The 12,501-nt window shown below is 39.0% G+C and overlaps 1 long non-coding RNA gene across 1 annotated transcript in view; it reads right to left on the reverse strand.

The window, feature by feature from the left end:
- Positions 1 to 214: 214 nt before the first annotated feature.
- LOC132508921 (uncharacterized) overlaps positions 215 to 12,501 on the reverse strand; it is a 78,084-nt gene continuing 65,797 nt past the window's right edge. The window contains exon 4 of the long non-coding RNA XR_009536821.1: positions 215 to 725. This is a non-coding gene — a long non-coding RNA (uncharacterized LOC132508921). The remainder of the gene's footprint in view (positions 726 to 12,501) is intronic.

The following is a 12,501-nucleotide window of genomic DNA, read 5'->3' on the forward strand; positions in this document are numbered from 1 at the left end:
CGGAAATTATTAGAAAGTAAATGTAAGCTTTTGCACTAAAGAAAATAAGGAAAATCTCATGGTAACTGTAGAATTGACAGTAACATCTGTAGTATATATAGGTAGAGAAAAAAAATCTTAAGACTGTGTTGTCATAAGGCTCAAGTAAAATAAACCCAGTACTTACAATCAAGTTCACTTAAAAATTAAATTTACATTCAGCATATTAGAGTAAGCAAACCTAAAGGTAAGTGTAATGACCATAACACAATAAAATATACATTTTATTTTAATATAGGACATATAAATTCATGAGATTAGTCACCAAAAATCTTTGCAACTAACTTACCATGCTTTTTCTAATTGTCCCCAAGTTACTTTTCTACTTCATTCTTCCTTTTAGCCATAAAATCCCACCCCCGCCACACTTTTGGAAAGGTACATGGATATCCAAACAGACACTAATTCCCAGCTCCCTTGCAGTTCAGTAGGGTCATGTGACTAGATTCTGACCAATGAGCTGTGAGCAGAAGTGCCGTGTTCAACTTCCGGGTCACATTCTCCAAAGGAAGCTGCTCGACTTCCACTTCTCTCTTTTCTCTTTCTTATGAGCTGAAAGGGATGGTGTGAGCGGCTCTGAGAGCATGGACGGGAACACACTCCAGGAATGAAGTACCGAGATAGGAGAAACCCAGGACCATGGACAGAGCAGCCAGCCTATCCCGGATTGGCCACCTGCCTCTGTTCTGTTAGATGACAGAAAAAGAAACTTTTATTTTGTTTGAGCCACTGTATTTTTGTTTGACTTTGTTACAGCATTTATCCTCCCTACTGTCTTATCGACTGGTCTGGTATTAGTAACAATACACCTAAATATTTGGCTTATTTACTTATATTAAAAGGATAAAGAACACAAGTACATCACATATAACCTGTGGATTGATTCACAGGTTGCCACTCTCCTTTCCAATCACTGTCGCAGCTACTGATCTCTTAGCTGCCTCTTACAAGCCACTCTTGCTTATCCTCACCAGCAGTGCAAACGTCCCATTGTCAGATCTTACTTCCCCTTGTCCCCTCTGCCCTGCTCCCTGCCCATCGGATGTAGCCTGTGACAGTTCAGAGCTTATGATCATGACAATAAAGGAGAAGGAAGACAGAGGGAAAAGTGATTGGAAGAAGAGTTGGTCAGAAAAGGAAAAAGAAGACCAATGCGTAGACAAGGATCTCAGTGTCTTTACCGTGGAAACCTTTTTCGAAAAGATGGTGCCTTTTGTGATTTGCACGCTTACTCCTTCCCTGTTGTTGATGTTAACAATTATTATCATGTTTTAAGGACAAATTCTCCATTTCACATCACTGAACTACTCAGTAGTACCGCTTTCTTCTTCTCTCCGTGTTCCTCCATTGGCTCCTGGTGTACAACCTCTGCTCCTCCCTCCTGGAGGGGACAGTCTGGAAAGGGAACTGCAGTCCCTCTCTCTGCCACCTCCCAACCTCTCAATGAAAATGGAACGACTTAAGTGGTCCAGCCTCCTCCCTCTCTCTCTCTCTCTCTCTCTCCCTGTCTCTCTTTGGATCTGCCTCTCTCTCTCTCTCTCCCTGTCTCTCTTTGGATCTGCCTGCCTACAAAATATTTTCAGACTGCTCTGCTTCAGCTTCTCGTTGCAGGAAGCATTGGGTCAGCCTGGAAGCCCACAGCCCGTCGTCTAGAAGCAGGCCTGGAGACTGATCTGCCTCTGAACTCTTTATGGAGTCTCGTAGCCGCCATCATCCGTGCCCCATGTACACCCCTTTCATTCTATCACATCAGTGTGCTCTGGTTGGCTTTCACCTTCCAGTATCTCCATCTCTGAACCTGAGGAATTTTTTCAAACCACAGAAGTCCCTTGTGCCCAGGCACTTACAGAATTAGCACACCCTAGGAGAATTCCTCCATTACCAAACACCCAGCTCCCTTACCCCTTGGGAGGGATAATGATGAGGCATGTGTTTTATATTCTTTCCCAAAGTTTTCCTGTGGAATTAAGACACAGTCTCTCACCAGGAGAGTTGGCTTAACACATCATTGGCCCTCTCCCCTTCCTTACACCATACATCCCTTGCTCATCTGCTGTGTTCTTTCCTAAATAAACTACTTGTATTAGAATCTTCGTTCTCTGTGGAAACTCAAACCAAGACAGGGTTGCAGAGGGAAGGCAGGGGTTCTGGGTAAATGTGCCTCTGCTCTCCAGATCCAAACTCTTCCTTGCGCAGTCAATGCAATATTCAGATGTGGGGGAAATGGTTAGCGAAACCAATTTTTGCCCACATGTTCAATTTCATTCCCCAAAGCAACCTTATCAGTAATAAAACTAGTATTTTTTTTTTTTTTTTTTTTTTTTTTTTTGTGGTACGCGGGCCTGTCACTGCCGTGGCCTCTCCCGTTGCGGAGCACAGGCTCCGGATGCCCAGGCCCAGCGGCCATGGCCCACGGGCCCAGCCACTCCGCGGCACGCGGGATCCTCCCGGACCGGGGCACGAACCCGCGCCCCCTGCATCGGCAGGCAGACCCCCAACCACTGCGCCACCAGGGAAGCCCTAAAACTAGTATTTTTATTTCCATCTTTCTAACTTGTGTGACCATGTTTCTGAACTGAATCTGAACTCAGAAGTGGAGGGAAGAGGGAGAATTAATTATCACCTCTTAAGACCCCCCTCACTGCTAGAAAGAAATATAAGAAAAAACCCTCCTCTTTGTTCCTGTTACGCTGGTGAGTATAACAATAAAACTGTGAGGAACCAGCCAACAGATACAGGCCAAAGCAGGTGAAACCCCTGAGTCCTCAGAAATATGAGCTTCTCTTGGCAAAATGCCACAAGGCTTCGTTTCTCACCTACAGGAATTTTATCTCAGTCCACACAGATATGCCTGACAGTACAGCCCTAATTTCCTGTACAGCCCGGTAAGAGTCCAGAGGACCCTTCTTTGCATCCTCTGAGGCAGGTAGGAGTTCACTTTATACAAGTAGAATTGGCCCTAAACAATTTGAGGACCTGTGCAGCCTGGCCCATTATATCAAAGTCTCTGGACATTTATAAACCATGCTTTCTATTGATACACATATTAAACCTTCTTTAATGTAATTTAAATTCAATATGAATTAAACATCTTTACTAAAACCAAATCAAAGCAATGGTAACTTTATACAACTACTTCAAACAACACTCTACTTTCTCCCACTCATCCCAAATTTTGTTATGCCTTATTCTAGGGAAGTATGCCCTCAGTTGAAAAGCATTGTCATCCATGATTTGAAATGTTCTAAGGAGAAACTACATCTTCTCTATGTGGAATCTGGTCCTTAATCTCTATAACTATTGAATAAGACAACTTTTAGGGTACCATTTTAAATTTACAGGAGAAATTTGTCCACTAAACTTTCTCATTTGGGCAGAGATTTGTATATTTCAAAATTCAGAATATTATTTGTCCTGAACAATAGTTCACTTTATAAAATGTAGATAACTGCAGAACAAGAATAACAGTATTGAATATGTGCCTGAAGAGAAGAGGTACATCCCTCATTCTCAGCTTTTCCATTAGCTCCAAGTCCCCAGTTCCCATATTAAAACGCTTTGAAAGTCTAATATATCAGATGGTTTCAGTTTTCCTTACTGATTTCAGATGGATACATTGTTTTCTCTGCCTAGATTCCGGGTACCTGGTACCCCATTGATAAACAATTCCCTTTGAGTTTGGAATGGTAAACTTAATAATACCTAAACATCTGGTGTCATAATGCAACCTTCAACTCAGTATCCACATGTTTTATTACACACTGTTAAACATGTAAACAGTATTCCCTCCTATAAATGTTTGCTGAGCACCCCACCCAACAATCCATTTTTTAGAGAAAATCAAGTTGAATCTGTAGCACATTTTACTTTGAATTGAACGAAAGTGACTTTGTTGGGCTTATTTATCATATTTCCTCAAAAAAGTGGTTTATAAAATCAAATTCAATGCTCACATAAGAAAATGTATGGAATTATTTTGCTTGTAAACCAAAATTTCCTGTCATTAAGTTAAAATATGTCATTCATAAAGCAATTTATCAGAATTAATGTGAAAATTGCAATTCAAAAAAATGTGTCATATGTTCTAACATTTAGGTTACAAAGTAAATAAAGAAAAATGCCAAGTCAGAGAGAATTTACATTCCAAAAAATAAATGGCACAAGTCTGTTGGATCATAAATTTCCAGAGGTCAAAAATTAAGGCTATTTAAGTCACTTAACTACAGCACCCTAATAATCTCAGATGTATGCCTAGCTAATAATTCATGTCCTGAATTTCCATGTAAACTTAGATTCTGACGATTATATTATGGGAAGAAAGTCCCATTTCTTTGTTCATGTCAACAGACAGCCTCATGAACATTTACAATATTGCAGATTTAAGTGCATATAATTGAATTACTGTCCAAACAGGTGTGAAAAAGGTTTAAAATATTGTGTTTGGAAACTGATTTTGTTTAACGTATTACTGGCATCTGGACAATACTGCATTTTACTTTATTACTTGTTTGAATGACATAAATAATAGAATACACACAGGTATAAAGGTTCAAGATAATTACTACTTAACATTGACTTTGTTTTTAAAAAATAAACATGGCAATAAACAATACATAAGTAATTAGTCAAGCACATCAAGACCAATATTTTAGGTTATATTTAAAGAATTTACGATTAGGATAAAATCAGAAAAAAAATACAAAAGTTATACTGTAACCTCAATATCAACCACTTTCTCTTAATCAACAGATATTTCTCAAGCTCTGATACACATTAGGATACTTTTGTTTGTTTCTAGCTTTTTAAATTAGCATGTGTTTTATATAGGCATTCCCAAGTGTTTGGATGTCTTTATTTTAAAGTTCCATTAGTAAATTGTGTTTACTATGATTCCATTAAGGCAATACTTTTAAGTGAGATTTTCAAATGTGTTTAGGTAATTGAAGGCTGGAAGTCCTGATATTCAAGGCAGAGCCATATGAAATACTGTTACAGGAAGCTTAAAGTTACTAAATATACTTTTCCGATAATAGTCATATCATCTTTATTACAGTATGAATATTAGCAACAGCAGGCACCAAAATCTGGGAGAAAAAAACAAAATTGAAAAGAAAATCCATCAATAATGTTTCAGTTTTATTTCCTACGATAGAGGAAAAAAATACCTCTACTTGCAGCAAAACATGGTCGTTTAATTCCAGACATTGCAAGTTCAAAAGCAGCTAACCCAGGGGGTGTAATTCAGGATTAAAATGCAAGCTGGGCTCCGTTTGTCAAGCCAGTACCCCGGGCATCAGCCTAGACTCGGAAGGACATCTTCTAATTGGTTCCCCCCTAGGGGCTGCCTTTTTCTAATTTGTCCTCCAGAGGTAGTGCCTTTTTCTAATTGGTCAGACCAGAGGCTATGATTTTTCTGACTGGTCAGCCTAGAAGGGGTGCCTTTTTTCTGATTGGTCCATGCAGAGGAGACCTTTTTTTTTTCCCTTGGTTTTCGCAGAGCACTGAAAGCTCGGCCTTCCTGCTAATGCACCCACCAGATAAAGGAGACCCGTGACAAGTGCCCATGAGACCAAGGGCATCCATCTCTAAAGACAAAGTGTATAGACACGAAAGATTGATCAAAGAAGATAGATTCAGAAGGAATGGTAAGTTTTGAATACAGTACCAAGTTTGATGTTTAGATTAATTGCGGCTTATTTTCCACCTTTTTCTAATTGGTAAGCCCAGAGGATGCCCGATGATATTCTAAATAAATTGTTTGTCGTTCCTTGAAATCTGAGTACTCATCACTGAACAAATGTCTTTGTACCAGAGTCCATTCTCAAGCACCACGTCTCTCCAACCTATTAAATGTCAATTTCTGCAGATGAAGAATATTTATCTCAAACATACAAAATCAGAACGGCATTCAACCAAAAGCAGAGTGGACCACTGGTCTGAATCTAATGTATTTGAGGATTAATAGTTCTATTGATTTAAAAAATGTTTGCAAATCTATATAATGCACGCCTGCTGATATTAATTCTGGCACTTAGCCAGCCAATTCATGAGAAATTTGGCCAGCTTGTAGGAGTGTTAGAAAATCTGTTTCCAAGTCTCCAGAGGATTTCAGCTTTGTCTACGTGAGACCAACCATTGAAAGTTTAAAAATTCAGACCATCTACATTAATTCTATGTCCCCCTCTCTCTGTCCTCTCTTATTCCTCTCTCTTTCTCTCTCTAACATGGAACCTGCATGAACACACACATAATCACAACTCTGGGAACTTAATTTTTCCTAAATTGACCATTCATTTTTGTCATGTTTAAAAAAGAAGGGAGAAACATGGTGCTACCTACAAAAAGGGCTTTTGTGGGCGTTTCTTTAAAAACACTGGCTTTAGGGACCTGAGCACGTGGTACAGGTTTGGACCACTTTCACAAAATGCGGCTGAGTAAAATCCTGTGAGGTTTTGCCAAGGCCAACACCTCCTCTTACCTCCTCTCCACCACTTCCATCCACACTGGAATTATAGATAATGAACAAGTTAACCAGCAAGCCATGAGCAAAAAGACTTCCTTAACCCCATACACTCCCCAGTGTTATGCTTGAATATCTAAAATTGGACTCATTTGTGAAATCATAAAATGTATTTTCATTTTAAGCTATTCTTCACAATAACTTGTAAGTGCTGTCTTTTAACTATACATCTATTATAATTTCTATCTTTTAAATTATTTTTCTCTTTGATTCTTATATTATTTTCTTTTTATAATTATTCTCATTTAGAAGTGCTGTGCTCTCAGAATATGGTGCATTGAGGCTTCCATAGCGCCTGGCACACGGTAAATTTTTACTCTCGGGTAACTCTTAAGATTTTTCTCGTTCTCTTGGATGATCTGCAGTTTCTCCATGGTGTGCTTATGGGTGGATTTATCTTTATTGACCCTGCATTCTAAGCAGTGGAGACTCTTCAAGTCCAAAATTCTCAGTCATTACCTCTTCAGATATTTATTCTTTGCCATTCTCTCCATTCTCTTTTCCTGGAAATTCTAACACAGAAATATCGATTCCTTATTACTTTATGTCTTGGGTTCATGATTTCTTGTTCATGCTCGATGTGAGTTGTGTTCTTGTTTCTCTGCTCAAGCATCTTAAGCATACATTAAAGTCTCTGTCAGATTGTTCTAGCAAGTAAATGTAACATGGATTGAATTCACATTCTGGTGGTTGATTTTCTTAGTGGTGTTTCTTAGCATGTGATTTGAAGGCGTGTTGGAATTTTGGCTTTTAGAAGGTGCATAAGAAGATTTCTCTTTAGATTTTTTGTTTCTCTCGCTTTCCTATTCTCCCTCACTCTCCCTAGTGGTTGCCTCTATCCAGCACTTCCCAGAATCACAGTCCAGACCAGAACTGATGGCATTGCTGGTACTCACAAGCTTCAGTGATACTCAGGATACTGTACATCCAATCCCCAAGGCAGTACTTGATCATGCCATGGCTGCCTTTATCCTTTCTTTTCCTAAGCTCATAACTTCCCAGGTCCCAGGGGGTAGCAAGAACAATGGTGTTTTAGAGTCCATTGACAAGACAGGGAGTCCCATCCCAGCTCCTGACCTCCAGATCCCATTACACCTCAAGAACCAAACCCCCAGCTGCTTCTGCCCTATCTGAGCCTCACTGTGGCTTTCACCTCCACCTTTGTTGAAAGCTTCTATTCTATTTCTGGTTCATGAAAATATCAATCTTGATTTTTGAACCTAGATATGTAACTTTGGTTTCTGGTTTTTGTAGTGTATGCATTACTGCCATGTGATTGGAGTAGAAAGGGTAACTTAATACTGTGCCATATGTATTAACTATCTAAATATCACCAACTTTAATGATAAGTGTTTATCAACAAAGATTACATGGAAGAAGCAACAAGGGGTGTGCATCTATTTTTTTCTGATTACTATGGAAAATAACAGCTCTTACTTCTCTATTGCCTTTTTTTTTTTTTTTTTTTTTTTTTTTTTTTTTTTAGTAATCTCTATGACTTTGCAAACTTTTCCTAAGCTCTGGCATCAATATTGGCTTACTACAGACTAGCTGAAATATTTTTTTCTTGTTAAAGACATTTTTGGTTGCAAGTGACAGAAACACAACTCTATTGACTCCAGTAAGTATGAGAAGAGCAAAAATTTCACTTATTCTCAAGGATGAAAGGAAAATGGGTTTTCCATCTATTATCTCTGTTCTTCTCAGTGTGTCCTGCATATTCTACCAGAGCAGCTTCCTCTACAAGTTCGGGAAAAAATGATTCCTGGAAGCCCTGAGGCTTCAGGAACAGAGAAGGTTTGAAACTTTTTCTCCAGACCCAAGTTTAGAAATTCCAGGAAATGTACTGATTGATTCAGCTTGGGTCAGTTGGCCACCTCTGGGCAAACTGAAAGTGGGTCATGGGTGTAGAGTGTGTAATAACATGGTAGCACTCATTCAAACCACATGGATAAAATGGCACGGTGCTGGCAGACCCATGGCAGACAAGAGAATAGATTTCCATTACGGCTTTTAAATAAACATAAAAGTAAAGATTATGTTTGAACTCTCAGGACACAAAGATTGTTGCAGTTAGTGTTTGATTCAGGAAGGAAAAATCACTCTGTCCTCATGACCCAATCACCTTCCAAAAGCTCCTCCTCCAAATACCATCACATTGGGGATTAGGTTTCAACATATGAATTAGGGGAAGACACAAACATTCCATGTACAGCAGGCATCTAAGTGGCCTCTTAGGTATCAATTGTCATCTCTTTAAGTCCAAGCTGGTGGCTCTTCGTGCAATACAGTTTGCAGTACAATTCTCTCAAAAACTTAGGCAGCTTAAGATCTATTTTATCCCAGTTTGTTTTGTCCCGTGCCCTACACCCAGTATAAATGCAGCTATCTTGTATTTGTAAGACATTGATGGGAGAGCCACACACTTAGTCTCTTTTTCTTGAGGTGTTTTGCCCAAATAAAAGTATTTACTGGGAAAATATTAATCTATTCAGAAATTTGAACAATCATTGTGACAACCATACTCTTCACTTGATCCTTACCTTAAAACTAAGTTCTAATTGGCCTTTGATATTCAAATAATTCCTCAATTTCATCTTTCAATGTTTGAGTTTCAGAAACGTTTCTATTTTCAACCTACGAGTCCCTGAATTTATAGACTGTCTCTATTCTTTTTCATTCTTGCTGGCAAAACAGCCAGTATTGTTCTGATCTTGTCTCTTCCTTGTAATAAGCTTTCCAATGCAGCCAACACACGCTACTAAGAGTTTGTTTTCCCATAAAGCTACAAATTTATTAGACATAAAATTTTTCTTTAATTTAGCACAGGCAACAATTTTACTAAGTAATTTGCCACTACATAACATGGATCACCATTCTTCTAACCTCTATTATCTGTTTTGTTGCAAACTAACGCCTCGCCCATAAACCAAAGCCACATATTTTAGGTTGTTTGCTACAATATCACTTCAATCCTGATTCCAATTTCTGTTTCAATCAGATAGATCTGATTACACTGCAGTAATAAACGACCCTAGAATGTCAGTGGCTTAAAGCAACAGACGTTTATTTCTGTCTCATGTCATTTGTCCATCACAAGAAGGATGGTAGCACTGATTCCCATCATTACTGTCCTCATGCTGGGTAGCAGGCTGATAGAAGAGTCACTCTCTGAAATAGTACCGATAACCGCAGCAAAAGAAAAGAAGAGCATGGTGAAGCATGTACGGGCTCGAAAAGCTTCTGCCTAAAAGTGATACTCATCACTTCTGCTCCCATGGTCACACACACCTGAGTTTCACATGGTAGGTAAGTATAATCCTAAGGTAGGAAGCAGAGCTAGATATTGGTGGAAGATGTTAGAATCTATCATTAAAATCTACCAAGTAAAAGTAACCTACTTACTACTACTAAAGGAGATCAAAGCCAAGCTTGAAGATTTCAGCTAATGGAAAATATGAAAAGAGACATAGGAAATCTATATCAAAGTAAATATACAGGATTCTAGAATTAAAACACGCAACTGAAATTATTAAAAACCAGAAGGACAGGTTTAAGAGCAGTTCAAGCCAGGCTTAAAGCAGAATGTGTGAACTGGAAAAAAATAACTATGCAGCCTACCACTAGACAGACAAAGATACGGCTAAGAATCAAAGAGGATGTCGTAGATTCTCCATTCACAAACCTATGTTAAAGGAAGCAATAAATACTCTCCATGGAGAAAGAAAATGATCACATTTTTAAAGGTTAGAGATGCTGGAAGAAATGAAGAACAAATAAAAAGTGATAAGTAAAAGAGTTAAACCAAGTAAATACTGACTCTAAACCAGTAACAGTAGTGTCTTATGGGGTTTATTTTCTATACAAAGAGAAATGAAATACATCTTAACAATAGTATTCGAGCAGGTAGGGGATAAGTGGAGAAAAAGTCTTCTCAGATACTTGCATTTCCTGAGAGGAAAGAAAAAAAATCAACTAACGTTAGACTTTGATACTTTAAGAATTCATGTTGTAATTTCCAGAGTAACAATGAAATAATAAAAATAGTATATGACTTCCAAAATAGTGGGAAAGTATGATCATAAATAAAAATGATCAGTACTAAAGGAGGTAAAAAAAGAAAAAAACATAAAATAGATTCAACAAATAAACTACACATAATAAGATGGAGAATTTTAACCCAAATATATTAATTATATACTAAGTGTAAATATAGAAAAAGATTCAGATAAAGACAAAGGCTTTCAGATTGGATAAAGAACAATAACAACAATGACAACTATAAGTTGTTTTTAACTTATAGTTGCACACTATAACTTCTTTACTTTGCACACTTGCAACATAAAAAATCAGATCAAGAAAAGCCAGCATACCAGTCCCACAGTAGCCCCTAGTCACAGTTATCTCCCTCCAAAAGCAATGACTCTCCTGGCTTTTAAGACACTCACTTCCTTGCAGGAGATTCCAGGAAAGGAGCCTGAGGAAAAGCTGTCAATTAGGGAGAAGGAAATCATGGAGTGAAGTGTAACAAGCCAAGACAAAAGAAGTGAGTATTCCTGTGGGAATGGTCCAGTTGAAAGAGAGAGAAGTACAGCTGGAGGGTGGAGAATTCATCACAGAGTATGAAAAGGCTAAAAGAGATGGGATGCAGAGCCCAAATGAAGGGTTGGAAGCTTTGAATTTTTAGAAAATGATCTCCCTCCCTCTGGAGGGAAGAAGTATGGGTAGGTTTCTGGACTTGGAAGTGAAAAGATGAAGAAATTCCTAGCTGATGATTCCAATGTTTAAGTGAAAGAAGACTCAAAGTTAAGAGTAGGGATGAAAGTATAGGCAGGGGAAATAAGCAGTTTGTGGAGAAAGGAAAAGGAACAAAATAGTTAAAGAGTGAGAAACTTACAAGACAAAGCCTGCTGAGTTGTTAGGCTGGGCTGAGTGCCACCTTGGAGTTTTATTTAATTTATTTAAAGGGAAACCAGTCTGCCTGGCTGCATTTCTCTTCTCCTCCTGCAACGTTCGTGTGTGTGTAAGGACAGAACTCATGGTTGGATGGTTGAGTCATCACAGACTGGGGTTTGATCACACAAAAATGACAAAAGGAAAGAGAAGAAGGTTAAGGAGATTGCAAGAGAGTAATAATAATGAGTAATAATGAGTAGTAATAATAATAACTAATAATAATAATGAGTAGTAATAATAATAAGCAAAGGGCTCTGAGTTGCACAAAGAAGAAAGTGAAAACAGGTGTGTATGTGGGGCTGGGGGAGTCTTAGGGAGAAAGCACTGGGCTAGGTTAACTGGAGAGAATTCATTGATAAGAATTTTTGCAGTAAGATTAATTGAGCCCATGAGCTGTTAGGAAAGGTGGTGGTTGCAGAATTGGGATAAATTGAAGATTTCAAAGGTGGTACCCTTTCTCCAAATGACAAGTTTCAGGTAGGACTGTGAGAGTGGTAGTCTGAGGGGGAGGGGAGGAAAGGATGATTGGGGAAATATTGGTTAAGGAACTGAGAGGCCAGCATGTCAGATGGGACCTGCACTAGGATGTCGAAGTCTCTGGGAAGGATGGTGTGATTCAGGGAGAAGGGGAAGGCTGTAGCGAGAAGGCTTTCTGGAATGAAGGACAGAGCCCGGAGCCAGTGGACGAAGCAGTGAGGGAGCGAAGAGAGTGATTGCACTGGCTGGCATCTGCATACACCGGAGACTCATAGGGAAAACCTCAACGGGTTCCCTTTCCCTCTGGTTTCTGGTTCAGCCATTGGAGAGCCTCTCAGGAGTTTGGAGGCAGGGAGGCCTGAGTACTTTTTCCCAGGTTGCATCAGGCTGACTGTGTCTCTTGGCTGAAGGTCACTAATAACTCAAGGCAGCCAATCCTACATGAGTGTCTTGTCCTGGGTTTTGATAACAATTCCCTCCTGTCTTTCTTGAGGCCACCAACATTACTA

Source organism: Lagenorhynchus albirostris, chromosome 18 (genome assembly GCF_949774975.1).
Source record: "Lagenorhynchus albirostris chromosome 18, mLagAlb1.1, whole genome shotgun sequence".
NCBI classification, from domain to species: Eukaryota; Metazoa; Chordata; class Mammalia; order Artiodactyla; family Delphinidae; genus Lagenorhynchus; species Lagenorhynchus albirostris.